This window comes from Mobula hypostoma, chromosome 3 (genome assembly GCF_963921235.1).
Source record: "Mobula hypostoma chromosome 3, sMobHyp1.1, whole genome shotgun sequence".
NCBI classification, from domain to species: Eukaryota; Metazoa; Chordata; class Chondrichthyes; order Myliobatiformes; family Myliobatidae; genus Mobula; species Mobula hypostoma.
In genome coordinates this window covers 15,753,949-15,772,219 of record NC_086099.1, presented here as the reverse complement: position 1 = coordinate 15,772,219, position 18,271 = coordinate 15,753,949, and the positions used below count along the sequence as shown (strand labels likewise).

The 18,271-nt window shown below is 43.4% G+C and overlaps 1 protein-coding gene across 2 annotated transcripts in view; it reads left to right on the top strand.

Moving 5' to 3' along the window:
- Positions 1-18,271, top strand: part of ccbe1 (collagen and calcium binding EGF domains 1) — a 444,507-nt gene that overhangs the window by 391,235 nt on the left and 35,001 nt on the right. The window lies entirely within an intron of this gene.

The window sequence follows — 18,271 nt, the reverse complement described above, 5'->3', positions numbered from 1 at the left end:
ATTGGGTTGGAGGCTAAGATCTTTAGTTAAGTTTTCTGTTGAGAATTCTTGGCCGGGGGTAGCACACACTCGTCGACTTGCCTCTGCCATCCAAACCCACACATTGAATGGGAGATGTCAGAAATAACCGGTGGTCAATTGGCTGTGACACTGGACTCACAACTGTGTCCATCAGTGAAACACAATTGTTCTGAGCTGAGAGGTCGGTTATAACTTGCATCTGACCTCATAGCATCATGGTTTACTGGTGTAAGCAGCTGAACCGATCCATTTGAATCGGATTGGCCACTTTAAAAGGTAAGTGAGGAGTTTCTTTATTTTTTCCACTTTGTCATTACACTGTATAATAAGACCATAAAAGCAGAATTAGGCCATTCAGCCCATCAAGTCTGTTCTGACATTCTATCATGGCCGATTTACTTTCCCTCTCAAATGCATTAGAATGTACAATTTGGAACAGCACAGCAGAGTACAGGCTCTTCAGCTCATGATGTTGTGTCGACCTTTTAAACTGCTCCAAGATTGAACTAATGCTTCCCTCCCAGATAGTTTGTCATTTTTCTTTAATCCATGTGCTCATCTAACAGTTTCTTAATTGTCCCTAAGGTATTTGCCTCTACCACTATCCTTGGCAATATTATCCATGTATTGTACCTATCATTCTCTGTGTTAAAAAAATACCTCCGATATCCCCTCCTCCAATCACCTTAAAATTGCCCATTTCCCTGTCTTATCCTCATAACCTTTGACACCCTTACCTATCAAACACCTTTTTAAATACGTATGGCCAATGACTATCTGCAGCAATGAATTCCACTGATTACCCACCCTCTGGCTAAAGAAATTCCTCCTCATCTCCGCACCAAACGGACGTCCCTCTATTCTGAGGCTATGTCCTCCAGTCCTAGGCCCTCTCACAATCAGATCATTCATTAGTTTCTGGTTGCTTGTTGTTTACTGGTTTTAAACATTTTAAATTGTTTAAACCTGTTGAATGATCTGTAAATGTCTTTGATTATCCGACATAGTGAAAAACAGTTAAAATGTCTTGTGATTTCAGTCAGAGGTCATCAAGGTTGTTCTAGCCTCAGAGAAACCCAGATCTCCAGGTTCTTTGAGGCCATGGACCTGCAGGAGATATGTGCATCAATGAAAAAAACACATTGGTGAGTGCAGGTGGCAGGTCTGATCAACTGTGTTTTGACACCTCATTATAGGAAGGATGTGAAAGCTTTAGAGAGGGTGCAGAGGAAATTTACCAGGATGCTGTCTGGATTAGAGAGCATGTCTCATGAGGATAGTTTGAGTGAGCTCACGCTTTTCTCTTTGGAGCAAAGGCGGATGAGAGGTGACTTGACAGAGGTGAATAAAATGATAAGAGCATAGATCAAGTGGACAACCAGAGACTTTATCCCAGGATGGAAATGGCTAAATGAGGGGTTATTCATTTAAGGTGGATAGAGGAAAGTATAAGAGGAATATCAGTGGTAATTTTTTACACAGAGAGTGGTGGGTGTGTGAAACACACTGCTGGGGAGGTGGTGGAGACAGATACATTAGGGATATTTAAGAAACTCTTAGATGGGCACATGGATGATAAAACGATGGAGGGTTCTGTAGGAGGTAAGGGTGAGATTGATTTTAGAGCAGATTTAGAGCAGGTAGACACAACATTGTGGGCCGAAGGGCCTGTACTGTTCTGTGTTCTAAATGCAAAATCAGCATCTGGTCATTGCCATGTTTCTGTTTTTGCGAGAGTGCTGTGCCTAATGGACAGTCACGTTTCCTACTCAACAGGAATGATTAACCCAAGGGCCTCACCTCAAGAGCTCCTCATTAAATGGGCAACCCTGAAAGAGATAGGAATGGCAATAAAATATACACACGTCTTTATTTCTTCAACCTTGAGGGGTTTACAAAATTAATTCAATCCATGGTCCTTTGGGTGACTTCTGATTCGTAACAAGGATCCTGTTATGTTGTACACTGAATAATCTTGTTAAATGACAGATTCATGCTCTATTAGTCTATTGAGGGAAAAGCTATAGTATCCTATGAAGTGTGGGTCTTACGGATTTCGGGCACGTTTTAGTTTTTGTTCGTCCGCAACCAAGGTAATACCTAACAGAGACGTGTAGGCTGCTGAATCAGGAGACCAGAAATCCTTTTTTTTTCCAGGGAAGTCGCCTCTCCCCTTAAACCCTGAAAAACTTACTTCCCAAAATGTTGCAATAAAATTAAGATGAACTTGAAAATTGTCCCCCTGGGTTTTATAAACTAGGGTGACACCATTATACATTTCTCTTTCAGAACCACACCAAGGAACTCACAGGAATTTAGAATGGTAAGTGACCATTCAGCTTATCTGCATCATAATTAGGCTGGAGTTGTCCTTTTGCCCTTCAACTACTGTGGTGTGTGTTCCCTACAGTTTTAATTTTCCTGCCTTTGGTGTTCTCTTTCATTGATGAACGCACTGACTTATCCCAGGATGTTTTTCCTCAGTGAGTTCCTGCAGTATGTTTGACCTTACAAGCACTGTTATTGAGCTCAATTGTATTCTTGCCTGAACGATACTTAATGATCGATCAGTTTATTTGTCACGCGTACATCAATACATCAAAACATACAGTGAAGTGTGTCATTTACATCAACGACCCCCACAGTCCAAGCTCTACTGGGAGCAGCCCGCAGGTGTCACCAACGTAGCCTACCCTCAGTTTACTAACCCTGTACATCTATGGAATCTGGGAGGAAGTTGGAGCACCCACAGAAAACCCATGTGGTCACAGAGAAAACGTACAAGCTCCTTACATATGTGCAGTGGTGGGAATTGAACCTGGATCGCTGGCACTGCAAAGCATTACACTAACAGCTATGCTACTGTTCTGCGCATACACATTTCTTAGAAACAAGGACATTGCACCTCATTGAGTGGCAGGAATGAGGACCAATTATTCCACCTCTGCCATGGAGGAGCTGTGGGCATATCTCCCTCTGCTCCACCTCCTTGGCCAAGGCCAGGTCATCATCATCATTATGTGCTGTGTCACTCTAACATGGGCGATCGTGGTCTTACCCTTGACCAATGTCCCCTCCAAGGTGTGCAAGTGTGTGCACGCACACATCTTTTGCTACTAGCGCACAAAGGAATTTAAACTGTGCACAGAAGGTTGTCACCCTCTACCTCATTGGCACGTTCAATATATTTCATGATCGTACACAATCACATTTCCTTTTCCGGTTTCTGATGCAGACAGTGTTGACAACGTGGAGCTTGCGATGATTTGCATGCAGATTTTAGAACTGTTTATATTGAGGAAACTATTGATTCACTAAGTCAAACTCCAAAGAAGCAAAGGGTGTGAAGTACGAAAGAAATGTTAGTTCATTTAAGGCAGAAACTGCTACGCCACAAGCTCATGAGGTCAGGAATGTGCGGCTATGAGAAATATTTATGTTCAATGCAGAAACTGGTGCTACCTGCACGTACTGTCATGATGCAAAAGTTGCTGGAGAATTTGTAAGCAGGAAGAAGTGGAGTGATATTTAGAAACTTGACTTTTTAAAGTGTCATTTTGCAAACAAATCACATATGGATGCTCCAGCTGCAAAAGCACATATGCAAAAGCTCCAGCGAGAAAATCCTTCATTACCTACTCCAGGCCTGCTACACGTGTTTTATGAGAGTGCAGATGAACAGGGGCGAAATCCGTCAAACCCAGAGGAGATCAAAGTTCTTATTAATAGTATTTTGCTAGCTGTTAAAATTAATACCTCTATATATAAAATTCAGTGTGCCCATGTTGCTGTCACTGGGCAAAAAATTGCACAGCACAAGATTTTTGCGCACACTGGTCATAATAAATTTGAGGGAACATTGTCCTTGACTGTAATTGTTCTTAGCAAATTTTTTCTACAGAAGTTGTTTGACTTTGCCTTCTTTTGGGCAGGGTCTTTACAAGATATGTGATCCTAGCCATTACCAATACTCTTCAGAGATTGCCTGGCATCAGTGGGTGCAACTTGGGCCTGTGGTATCCACCACCTGCTCCAATGACTTCATGTGACCCTGACTAGGGGTGGAGCGGGGTGCTGAGCAGGGAAACCTGCAGACTAGCAGAGGGAAAGAGCACCTTGCACCTCCTTTGGAGAGACGTATCTCCACCTCAGCACCCACTAAGGCCAACTCAACATAACCTGATAAGCATAACTGAACCTTACCACAGCACAGAAAGATGCAAGGGATGATTGTGCCCACTGAACCATCAGCTTGCAAACAGCACAATTTTTAAAGTGTATAAGAAAAACCACATCAAAATATTCTTTCCTGCTTTTCCAAGGAAATTGCCACTCTTAAATGACAGTGAAAATGATCTCTTCTGCTGGGTTCTACAATTATGCGTTACAGCATCAAGGCAAGCATACTAAAACAAGAAATCTAATACTAACTTGCAGTTTATCAGTGCCACCCCGCACTTCATGTCACGATCAACGCTGGCAATATCAGAACCCAATTGTGGAGGAAAGAGACTTCAATGTAGAGACAGCGGTGAGAGTCTATTCATAATAATTCCATAAGAACATCGGTGGCTCAATCGAACGACACCATGAGATGAATCATTCTCAAAATAAGGACCCTGTGATTAGCGCTAATCAGGCATCCACTTAAATCTTACAAATCTTAAAGGTGGGAGGAGAAGATAGTGGCGCGCCTGCGTGTGCCGCAGCCTTCCAGTGAAAAATGATATCATATCTGCTAAATAGGGGCCATGGACAATTCTGATTTGATGGAGAATGGACGTGAAAGCACAGAGGAACATCTGGAGAAATTTCTGAAATGCCCATTTGCTGCTGTTGTTACTGTGTGGTCGGGATTCTTTCAGAGGGTAGGCCTCAAACTCCCCGGCCTTGCCTGCTTTTGGCGATCGAGAAGGAGGTCGACTCGTTCGGACAGAGATGGCGCTCAGTACTCGGTGTCGGAGAGCTGATCAGAGCTCGAAGTTTTCGGATGACTCAGAGTCGGATTGTGGTCGGCATGGCAGGGAGAGTTTTTCTTCCTTCTCCCGTCTGCGTGAGATGTGGGACATTTGAGAAACTTCGAACTTTACTGTGCTCACGGACTTCTTCATCAAGTTATGGTATTGTTGCACTGTTGTAACTATATGTTATAATTATGTGGTTTTGTCAGTTTTTTCAGTCTTTGTCTGTCCTGTGTTTTGTGATATCACACCGGAGGAAATAATGTATCATTTCTTAATGCATGCATTACTAAATGACAATAAAAGAGGACTGCATGTCTTCATAATCTAATACAGAATCTCTGATCTCATCAAAATACATTTAACGATCTTAATTAGAAAGCACCAGGAGACCACATTACAAAGAGCAAGTTGCTGATAAAAAAAAACCACAAGGAACTCTAAACGATTAACAACTCTTACTAAATAACAATTAACCATTTCTGATGCTCTAAAAACCTCGGCGCTCAACGCTCTCTGGCGCCTCACACAGGCCCGAAGAGCTCATTACACTGTAACTTAACGGAAATTCCATAAATAGCTGGAAACTTAACTCAGGATGAGGTTAATACTGTAAAATAATCCATTTCAATTAACAAAGCATCGTTTGATAAAACCTGATTGGCCATGAGATTGTGGACTTTAGAGAAGAACAGGTAAGGTTCTGGCAAATTTCTGTAGATGTACCATTGAGAGCATTCTGACTGGTTGAGGAAAAATCCATACCTGGAGTCCTAAGGCAGCCCTACGTTGAGTTCAACACTGAATGGTAACTTCTGTGATGCCATTGGTACCAAACTGTATTAGTATCTGCTGTTCCTTTAGATTCATCTGCTGCATGGAGAAAGGGACCCTATTGCATGGAAACCAGCTTGCTCTCCATATCATATGGTAATGGTTTGTGTATCAACATAGACAGCAAAGATGCAACATCCATGGTCAACCCCAACCAATGGAGGGCCTTAAGTTATACTGGTTGATGAGGGCTCTTAATGATGGATGCTCCTTGAATATGTCCTGTATTCAACAGAGGCTAGTGGCCATGATGGAGCTGACTAATTTTACAACTCTCTGCAGCTTACCTCGATCCTGTGCAGTACCTTTTCCTGCCATACCAGACATGATGCGGCCACTTAGAACTTGGAAAATGACAGTATAATACAGGGCCTTTGGCCCATGATGTTATACTTACCTTTTAACCTGATCTAAGGTCAACTTAACATTTCCCTCTCACATCGTTCTCCATTTTTCTATCACCATGTGCATATCTAAGAATTTCTTAAGTGTCTCTAATATTGCTGCCTCTACCAAGTTCCACGCACTCATCGCTCTCCGTGTAAAAGACATCCACCTTCTACATCCCTCCAATCATCTTAAATTCCTAGCAGATTCCTTCTTCTCCAGCCTTTTACCTTTCCTACCAACCTGGCTTCACCTATCACCTTCCAGCCAGCCTACCTCACCTTTCCCACCTTTTTATTCTGGCACCTTCCCCCTTCCTTACAAGTCCTGAAAAAGGGTCTCAGCTCGAAACATCGACTATCTATTCATTTCCATTGATGATGCCTGACCACCAGCATTTTGTGTGTGTTGCTTGGATTTCCTGCATCTGCAAACTGCCTCGTGTTTACATTAAAATTGTGCCCTCTGGTATTAGCCATTTAATAATAATAATAATAATAAATTATTGATCCTGAGTGGAAAATTCTTTCATTACAGCAGCAACACTTAAAAACACACTTAGCAGTGTGCAGGCTTAACTAATAATAAGTACAGAATAATAATATACACAGTAATAAAATACCAATATGAAGTTAGAAAAAACAGACTATTGTACTATGATGTGCGTTCTCCTGTTGCACAGAGATGAACTATTGTACATGCTTATTGCATTTGGTAGGCAAGATTTTCTGTAATAATCCTTGTGACAGCAGAGCTGAATGTGTCTGTTCGAAAGGGTGCTCAGCTGCTTATTCAGTAGGTCATGGAGAGGATGTGCTAGATTGTCCATAATGGACAACAGTTTGCTTAGTGACCTCCTCTCCACCACAAACTCAAAAGAGTCCAGGTTGTAGCCAAGAATAGACTCAGCCTTTTTGATGAGTTTATTTAGTCTTTTTGCATCACCAGCACTGATGTTGCTCCCCAACATAAAGCTGCAAAGAAGCAGCACTCGCTACAACAGACTGATGTAGCCCCCCCCCGGCCACCCTCAGGGTCGCTCGGCTCGCTGTCGTTAGGGAAACAACCCTTGGCCCCGCCAAACTGGGTGATTAGTTTGCGTGGATTCTGTGTGATGTACCCCACCCTGTCCAAATAACAGACAATACACCAGATACGATTAAAGGATTTACAGTTTATAGATATTACTGGAACTATATAATTAATGGAGAATAAAATATAAAAGAAAAATAAAAGGCGCCAAAGTTCAATCTCTTCGTGCACAAAACAGATGGAGCTCAAGAACCTTTTTTCACCCGGCGACCCCTTGGACCACCTCAACCAGCCGCCTGGGACCAACAATGGTGGTCGACCAAATGCTCCACACAAGTCCGTCTCCATCTCCTCGCTGAACGCCCTCCTCGGGGTCCGACCCCGTTAGCGGACATCACAGCACCTGGTCCATCCTCTGTCTCGCTCTCCCGCCTTCTGCCCCAAAACCCCGCGCATACAAATCTCCCAGATACACCGAAATCATAACAACTATCCCAATTGGTTAATAGCATCCTGCTATCTGTATTAACCCAAGCAAATGTCTAGCTGGAGACTTTCTCAGCATTTAACATAAGAGGCATTCCCCAGTATAACCCTAGATGCAGGAAGATTGTTCCCGATGTTGTGGGAGTCCAGAACGAGGGGTCACAGTTTGAGGATAAAGGGGAAGCCTTTTAGGACCGAGATTAGGAAAAACTTCTTCACACAGAGAGTGGTGAATCTGTGGAATTCTCTGCCACAGGAAACAGTTGAGGCCAGTTCATTGGCTATATTTAAGAGGGAGTTAGATATGGCCCTTGTGGCTAAAGGGATCGGGGGTATGGAGGGAAGGCTGGTGCAGGGTTCTGAGTTGGATGATCAGCCATGATCATACTGAATGGTGGTGCAGGCTCGAAGGGCCGAATGGCCTATTCCTGCACCTATTTTCTATGTTTCTATGTTTCTATAACAAAGAAGCCATTTTAATTAGCCTACGCAGTAAAAGACGAAACCCCCTTACACTGATAAAGGGTCTCCAATGTCCTGCTGCATACATCGACGGGTCTCATCTTTCTTAGAAAATAAAGTCTGCTCGTCCCCTTCTTGTAAACAGCCTTAGTGTTGGTTTTCTAGTCGAGTCTGTTGTCAAGGTGAATACCTAAGTATTTGTACTCCCCCACCACTGCAACCTCTTCTCCCAGAGGGCATACTGGACTCATCACAGTCCGCTTCCTCCTAAAATCAATCACCATTTCCCTGGCTGTGGCCACATCGAGGAGCGGGTGATTCCTCCCACTCCACTCCACAAACTTGTCCACCAGTCCTCTGTACTCTGACTCCTGCCCATCTCTGATAACACCCAACCACCGCAGAGTCATCAGAGAACTTCTGCAAGTGACAAGACTCAGAATTGTACTGAAAGTCTGAAAGGTACAATGTGAACAAACACGGAAACAGGACAGTCCCTTGTGGAGCTCCAGTGCCACTCACCACCAATTCAGACAGAGAAATACCCAGCCGTACAAACTGGGCTCTATCTGTCAGCTAGTCAATAATCCAGGAGACAGTGGATTTGTCTATGCCCATCCTTCGCAGCTTCTCACTCAGAAGTGGCTGGATTGTGTCGAAGGCACTAGAGAAATCAAAACATGTGATTCTCACAATGCCACCAGCATCATCCAGTTGAGAGTGTGAGCTCTCTACAACAGGTAGATGACGGCATCATGCACTCCCACATGAGGTTGGTAGGCAAACTGTAGAGAGTCCAATGAAGATCTCACCTGCAATCCTGGGTAAGTCAGGACCAGCCTCTGAAGCACCTTCATCACAAGGGATGTGAAGGCAATCAGTCTGCAGTCAGTAAGTTCAGATGAAGTTGCCTTCTTGAGGACAGGGATCAAACAGGAAGTCTTCCATGGCATCAGTATCTTTTCCTGACTCAGACATCGATTCTAAAGGTGCTTCAAAATACCAGACAGCTGGCTCGCACAGGCCTTCAGTACCCTGGGGCTAATACCGTCCGGGTCAGCAGCCTTGCTTTGATGCAGTCTCTCCAGCTGTCTCAACCTGACCTGCAGTCACAGTCAGGAGGGAGAGGGTAGTCATTCCTGTGGAGGCAGGATAATAAAAGTTGGGGTTTGGAACATAAGCACTCACCCGAGGGGAGGGAGGAATGGAGGGAGAAGGCTTCAGGGGCAGAGAGGGTGTGTGATTTGGGCAAGCGGAGGAGAGAACAGCAGGAGATCCGGTGCTGAACCTGTTGAAAAACAAGTTCAATTCGTTGTCCCTATCCAGGCAGCCCTCGATCTTTCTTTCCTTAATCTTGAAGCCAGTGATCTGCTTCATGCCCAGCCACATGTCCCTTATGCTATCCTGCTGGCGCTTTTACTCCTGCTTCCTCTTGTAGGAGTCCTTGCACTCCCTCAGTTTTCCACCCTGAGAAAACGTCTCTGACTATCCACTTGATCTATGCCTCTGATCACCTTGTAATGTTATGGGTCATAATGCATAGTATACTACTTGATGTTCTATAGAAACATAGAAACATAGAAAATAGGTGCAAGAGTAGGCCATTCGGCCCTTCGAGCCTGCATCGCCATTCAGTATGATCATGGCTGATCATCCAACTCAGAACCCTGTACCGGCCTTCCCTCCATACCCCCTGATCCCTTTAGCCACCAGGGCCATATCTAACTCCCCCTTAAATATAGCCAATGAGCTGGCCTCAACTGTTTCCTGTGGCAGAGGATTCCACAGAATGAATTTTATTAAAAGGTAAACAACAGGAATTCTGCAGATGCTGGAAATTCAAGCAACATACATCAAAGTTGCTGGTGAACGCAGCAGGCCAAGCAGCATCTGTAGGAAGAGACTGCGCCTCTTCCTATAGATGCTGCTTGGCCTGCTGCGTTCACCAGCAACTTTGATGTATGTTGCTTTATTAAAAGGTGTTTGATTAATAAAACCATGGGCTTACACCAGGATAACAGAGCTAGTTTTAGGTTCATCTTGCATCTGAAGTACTAGAGAACAGAAATACCCAGGAAATTCAAGCAAGTATAGCTTGCTTCATCATGTACTGAAGGGATTCTGGTTGCTTATGCACTTGCAATGGGAACTGGCTGCTCTCATGGCAGTCTTCTCTGAACATTTCAATTCGACCACCAATGCAGGAGCAGCCTTGGCACTCCACAACATTGATCCATGAACACAACGTACCTCACGTGGCCCAGCAGCAGAGGACCGCAACTACCCGCTCTCCCACTTCCCTGATCCCTGCATACCCCCATCCTAACGTTCACTGTCCCAGTCATCCTACAAGAAAGCCTAGATATTTATCCGCCCCTTCCCAATTACCATTCCCTCCATCTTGTCAACTTCCAAATACCCATGTCCATAAGAATTTGGCCATTCAGCCCATTGAGTCTGCTCCGCCATTTAATCATGGCTGGTTTGTTATCACCCTCAACCCCATCCGCCTCCCTTCTCCAGATAACCTTTGTCATCATTACTGATGAAGAACCTGTCATCCTCCGCTTTAAATATACCCAGTGCCTCGGCCTCCACAGCTTACTGTGGCAATGAATTCCACAGATTCACCACACTCTGGTTAAATAAATTCCTCCTCATCTCTGTTCTAAATAGATGTCCCTCTATTTTAAGCTGTGCCCTCTAGTCCAAGACTCCCCCACTATAGAAAACTTCCTCTCCATATCCACTCTATCTCTGTCTTTCGATATTTGGTAGGTTTCAATGAGATGCCTCCTCATTCTTCTGAACCCCAGTGAATACAGGCCCAGAGCTATCAAAAACTCCTCATATGTTAACCCTTTCATTTCCAGGATAATTTTTGTGAACCTCCTTTGACCCTCTCCAATGCCAGCACATCTTTTCTTAGATGCCTTATAAAGCCTACCATTACATCCTTGCTTTTGTATTCTTAAAATTAATGCTATCATTGCTTTGGCCTTTCTTACCACCCACTCAACCTGCAAGTTAACCTTTAGGAAATTATACAAGTCCCTTTAGACCTCCAATTTCCGAACTTGCTCTGTTTACAACCGTGTATCTTGCAAGATGGAAATTTGCATCATAAGGCCTTCAAAACAAATAATTGTGGGTTTGTCACACATAATCTATTTAATCTGTTTTACCAGGGACTGAAAAATTTCGAGCTGCCATAACGGAAAACAAAGAGTTTCCTGCTTTATGACTAACTATTGAATGATTCAAATCATCACAAGGACATTTCCAGTTAAAAGCACGGTGTCTTCCATAAGACTGTCACTGGCACTTTAGGCCCAAACATCTCTGTACCATTATCAGCTCATTTGGAGTTTCCAGTTTAAGATGGCACTGGTCAAGCTCAGAGACTACTTACCAGTAGCAAACAAGATAAAGAAAACTAATAACGAAACATTGAGCCTTCGAATTCCCCAGCGGACTTGCAGAAATTCACCACTTCTCGACTTTTGATCAGCCTTCGGGTTTCAATCAGGACTCAAAGTTCAAAGTAAATTTATTATCAAAGTACGTATGTATCACCATATACAACCCTGAGATTCATTTTCTTGCAGACATTCTCAATAAATCCATAGAATAATAAGCATAACAAACTGGGCACTTGATCAGTGTGCTAAAGGCACTAGCGGTGCAAATACAAACGGAAAGTAATAATAATAATAAAGAAATAAACAATAAATATCAAGACCATGAGAATCCTTGAAAGTGAGTCCGTAGGTTGTGGGAGCATTTCAGCGATGGGGCAAGTGAGGTTGAGAGAAGTTATCCCTTTTGGCTCAAGAGCCTGATGGTTGACTGGTAATAACTTCTCCTAAACCTGGTGGTGTGGGTCCTGAGGCTCCTGTACCTTCTTCCTGATGGCAGCAGTGAGAAGAGAACATGTCCTGTGTAATGGGGGTCCTTGACAACGGATGCTGCTTTCCTGCGATTGCATTTCATGTGGATGCACTCAATGGTGGTGAGGGTTTTCCCTTGATGGATTGGGCAGTATCCACTATTTTTTGCAGAATTTTCCATTCGAGGGCATTAACATTTCCATACCAGGCTGCAATGCAGCCAATCAGTATACTTTCAACTACACATATATAGAAGTTCGTCAAAGTTTTAAATGCCATGCTGAATCTTTGCAAACTTTTAAGGAAGCAGACGCACTGCCATGCTATCTTCATAATTGTATTTACCTGCTGGACCTAGGACAGGTCCACGAAATAATAACACTGAAGAATTTAACCTGACCCTCTCCATCTCTGATCCTCCTGCTGAAGTCTTGCTGACATTGAGTAAGAGGTTGTTGTTATGGCACCACTCCCTCCTACATGCTGATTCATCACCACCTTTGATTTAGCCTACGACAGTGGTGTTATCAATGACAACAAGTGATCCCAAAGTAATTACAGCACAGAAGACTTCACCAGACGTTTACGATAACACTTAACAAGGCCACAAGTTTCTGTGGGACGTATCTGTAATCTACTGGTATTGCTTCACCACCTGAAGGGGCATCAAGTTATAACCAACACTTACAAAACAAGTAGCATCTATGGAAAAGAGTAAACAGTCCATTTTTCCACACTTTTTTCCATAGATGCTACCTGGTCTGCTGAGTTCCTCTAGCATTTTGTGTGTGTTGCTTGGATTTCCAGCTTCTGCAGATTTTCTCAACTTTAAAATATATGCATTTCATCTCTACATAAAACAGATTTCAATAAAAGTATTTGCTGTTTTCTGTATTCTGGCAGTCTTTCTTTCATTGTGCAGAAAAGAGTAAGATAGACTCAGTGGCCACTTTATTAAGTACACCTGTACACCTGCTTATTCATGCAAATATCTAATCAGCCAATTACACAGCAGCAACTCAATGCATAAAAACATGCAGACATAGTCCAGAGATTCAATTATTGTTCAAACCAAACATTAGAATGTGAAAGCAATGTGATTTCAGTGACGTTGACCATGGAATGATTGTTGGTGCCAGGTGGGGTGGTTTGAGTATCTCAGAAACTGCTGATACTCTAGGATTTTCATGCACAACAGTCTCCATAGTTTGCAGAGAATGGTGCAAAAAGCAAAGTACATCCAGTGAGTGGCAGTTCTGTGGGAGAGAAATGCCTTGTTAATGAGAGAAGTCAGAAGCGAATAACCAGACTGGTTCAAGCTGACAGGAAGGTAACAATACACAAATAACCATGTGTTATAACAGTGGTGTGCAGAACAGCATCTCTGAATGCACAACACGTTGAACCTTGAAGAGGATGGGGTACAGCAGCAGAAGACAATGAACATACTGAAATGAACTCAGTGGCTACTTTATTAGGTACAGGAGGTACCTAAATGTGTGAACAATGTGTGTATATGCATTGTGTCTGCATGTAAACCAGAATTCAACAAAAGCGATTGTTGTCTGTATCACACACAAAATGCTGGAGGAACTCAGCAGGCCAGGCAGCATCTATGGAAAAGAGTACAGCTGATATTCTGGGCCGGGACCCTTCATCAGGACTGAAGAGAAAAAGCTGAGGAGTAGATTTAAAAAGGTGGGACGGGAGGTGGGAGAGAAAGAGAAACACAAGGTGATAGGTGAAACCTGAAGGGGGAGGGATGCAGTAAAGAGCTGGGAAGTTGATCGGTGAAAGAGAAACAGGGCAGGAGAAGGGGGAGTCTGATAGAAGAGAACAGAAGGCCATGGAAGAAAGAAAAGGTGGTAGAAGCACCAGAGAGAGGCAATGGGCAGGCAAGGAGATAGGGTGATAACTCAGTCTGCTGGGGTTATATGCTGTGTCTGGTGCTCCCAGTGTGGCCTTCTGTATATTGGTAAGACCCGACGTAGATTGGCAGACTGCTTCGCCGAGCACCTACGCTCCACCAGAAAAAGCGGGATCTCCCAGTGGCCACCCATTTTAATTCCACTTCCCATTCCCACAAGTTAATCCATGGCCTCCTCTACTGTTGTGATGAGGCCACACTTAGGTTGCAGGAACAACACCTTCTGGGTAGCCTCCAACTTGATGGCATGAACATCGATTTCTTGAACTTCCGGTAATGCCCCCCCCCCTTCACCATTCCCCATCTTCTTTCACCTCTCTCACCTTATCTCCTTGCCCCCCCCCCCCCATCGCCTCCCTCTGGTGCTCCTCTCCCCTTTTCTTTCTTCCATGACCTTCTGTCCTTCTCTATCAGACTCCCCCTTCTCCTGCCCTATATCTCTTTCACCAATCAACTTCCCAGCTCTTTACTTCATCCCTCCCTCTTCAAGTTTCACCTATCACCTTGTGTTTCTCACTCTCCTCCCCCACCCACCTTTTAAATCTACTCGTCAGCATTTTTTCTCCAATCTTGCCAAAGGGTCTTGGCCCGAAATGTCAACTGTACTCTTTTCCATAGGTGCTGCCTGGCCTGCTGAGTTTCTCCAGTATTTTGTGTGTGTTGCTCGGATTTCCAGCATCTGCAGATATTCTCCTAGTTGTTGTCTGTGTTCTGGCTGTATTTCCTTCATTATGTAGAAAGAGTATTCTATATTTTCCTTCTTGCTACACCGTCATTAAATCTCACCTCTCAGAATGTGATAGAAATTCGAAATAGTAGCTCAGCCTGGCCTTATGTGCTTGGATCTTCCTTCCAATGAAGTGAATAGAACAAGACTCCAATAATTCCTCCCTACCAGATTTCACTTGCCTAGGTTACATCTGCTGAAGACTATAAACACATAAATCTACCCCAGACATCAAGAAAACTCAATAAACTGTTTGTGTCTGTGGCATCCTTTGTTCCTGAGTGGAATTTTTCTATGGAATTATAGCTGGGGTTTTGTTTTATCTGAAAATGACTTAATTCTTCACAACTGCCAGTCACATGGAATTCTGAACTTGGCACAGTCCTAATAGAGATACAGTATATGTATACTCTGTATAAATGTCTAAATATTTTTCCTAAATTTTATAAATTATAATTAACCAAGTATACAGAGCACTGTCCTGGTTACAATTAACAATGGAAATTGCAAGAGTCACTCAAAGGTTCTATTGTTGTTGGATATCAAACAGAAATATGATCTCTGTGTATTTCAGTTTGTGGCTGTGCAGCTGGAATTTTCTTTTTTATAATATTAATGTTAATATAATTTTGAAATTAAGCTAATGTAATTGTGAAAACCTGAAATTAATTATGAATAGAATCCATATATTTTCTAAATACTAAACATACCACAACCTTTACTTTGAAACATTTTAGAGTTTCATCGTGTTTACATTGTAATGTTACATTAGAACACTGTTATAAATTGTAACAATAAACACAGAATGGAAGTCAGTAGCTTATTGTTAATAAACCACTGGCCCGCTGAACGCCGGCAATGTCTAGTCAATATTCATAGTATGCATATTACAAAAACAAACATTTAGAGTGCTGCTCAGTTTTCAGGCCATGAAAAAATTTCTTGCTCAGAGTAAAGGTTGGTCCACACAGCTGTAAAAAAAAATAGATGGAATGCTGATTCTGTTATGGTATGCAGATAAACAATTTTTGTCCATTTGTCTTTAATCTCCCTCTACATTAACTTCACCTCTCTACATATCAGGACATGCAGCACACCACACTATTTGCCTCCTGCCAGTCAGCCAGTCTTCTATCCATGCTAGTATCTTACCTGTAATACCATCGGCTCGGCTCTTATCTTGTGAAGCAGCATCATGTGCGGCACCTTGTCAAAGGCCTTCCGAAAATCCAAGTAAGCAACATCAACTGACTCTCCTTTGTCCATCCTGCGGGGTTATTTCCTCACAGAATTCCAACTGATTTGTCAGGCCAGATTTCCTCTCAAGGATATCAGACTTTGGCCTATTGTATCATGTGCCTCCAAGTGCTCTAAAACCTCATCCTTAACGATGAGCTTTAATATTTTCCCATCCACTGAAATCGGGCTAACTGGTCTATAATATCCCTACTTCTGCCACTCGCTCTTCTTAAAGAGTGGAGTGACATTTGTAAATTTCCAGTCCTCTGGAACCATTCCAGTCATCCAGAGCTATTCTTACTTGATATTGGTCATTATTTCTGTCACCTCCAGGACCATGGTACCACCAATCACCCTTCCTCACCTTTAAAAGACATTTGAGTAAGTACATGAGAGGAAAGGTTCAGAGGAGGATGGGCCAAACATGGACAAATAGGACTAGCTTAGATTAGCACCTTGGCCAGCATGATCAAGTTAGTCCATAGGGTCTTCTTCCATACTGTTGTATTTTATGACTCTATGAGACCCTCTATTGGTCAGAGTCACTCATGGTTGTTGCATACTAGCTGTATACGTGATACACAAATTAGTACGCAAACCAGGGCAGCATAATATGGAGAGTAAGCTGTTGCCAATGCAATAGGCTCCCCTTCTCCATGCAGCTGATGAATCCAAAGGAATGGCAGAGACTGATACTAGAGGTGTGACAGGAGTTGTCAGTCGGCGTTGAACTCAAAGTTGGACTGCCTTAGGGAATTCAGCTCCGGATTTTTCCACAGGTTTTACTCCTAAAGCCTTCTCCATTAGTGGGAAATGGAAGACTATGTAAAAGGGATGTGTTAGATGGATCTTAGAGGAGGCTAAGGGCCAGCACAACATCATGGGCTGAAGGGCCTGTACTGACAATTATACCATAAGACATAGGAGCAGAATTATGCCATTTGGCCCATCAAGGCTGCTCCTCTATTCAATCATGGCTGATTTATTTTCCCTCTCAGCCTCATTCTCCTGCCTTCTCCCCCTAACCTTTGACGCCTTTGCGAGTCAAGGATGTAGCAACCTCCGCTTTAAATATATTCTATGACTTGCCTTCACAGATTTAACACCTTCTAGCTAAAGAAATTCCTCCTCATCTCTGTTCCAAAGGGATATCCTTCCATTCTGAGGCTGTGCCTGTACTGTTATGGGTTCTATGTTTCTAGCAGTTTATTAAGGTCCTTACTAACACCAAAATTGTAACTACAGGTCCTCATCAGACATTAGGTAGAAGCAATAATTCTTCTTCGTTCATTTTCAATTCTTCTGGACACACTGAAGCTTTTGCTGTTGAATGCCGGGCAGAAGCTGGTGTTCAACATTGTACAGTGGAACTTCAGCCTACCTTGATTGACTGTCAAGTCAGTGATATGACCGACTGAGCCACAGTTGAACTGGCTGCTCATCCTATCTTTTGTTTAGACTCATCTTTCCTTTCTTTTCTCGTCCCTTTACCACCAATGAGTTACTAACTGCACTATTGTGCCTTAGCGTGGCCAGTAGAGACACTGCCTCACCGTGCCAGAGGCACGTGTTCAATTTTGACCTCTGGTTCTGTCTGTGTGGAGTTTGCATGCTCCCTCTGTGATCACATGGGTTTTCTCTGGGTGCTCCAGTTTCCTCCCACACCACAGGGCTGTGTGGGTAGTCAGGTTAATTGGCCACCACAAGTGAGTGGGAGAGTGGTAGAATCTGAGGAGAGGGGTGTGAGGGAATTGATAGAATATATGGAGAATGAGATTAATGTAGGACAACGGTAAATGGGTGGTTGATGGCTGGTTCACAGTTGCTGGGCCAGAGAGCCTGTTTCTGTGCAGAATGTTCCCCTCCTTCCGCCATCTTATTCTGGCTTCTGCCCCAGCCTTTTGCAGCCCTGATGAAGGGTCTCAGACTGAAATGTTAACTGTTTATTCCCCTCTATAGTTGCTGCCTGATTTGCAGAGTTCATCCAGCATTTTGTGTGTGTTGCTTTGGATTTCCTGCATCTGCAGAATCTCTGGTGTTTAGCATCTGTAGTCTCCCTTATGATAAGCCTGGTTCTAATATGGGTCTCTGTTGTGGAACGAGAGTGGGAAGGGGGCAGAGAAAGGGGAATCACGGTTGGGGAAAGGGGAATGGAGAGGGGAGAGAGTGCAAAGTGCTAAAGAGACATTCTGCAATGATCAATAAACCAATTGTTTGGAATCAAATGACCTCGCCTGGTGTCTCAGGGCTGGGTGTGTCTGCACACATGCCACCCCTGACCCTGGCACTCCTTCTTTGCCATCTG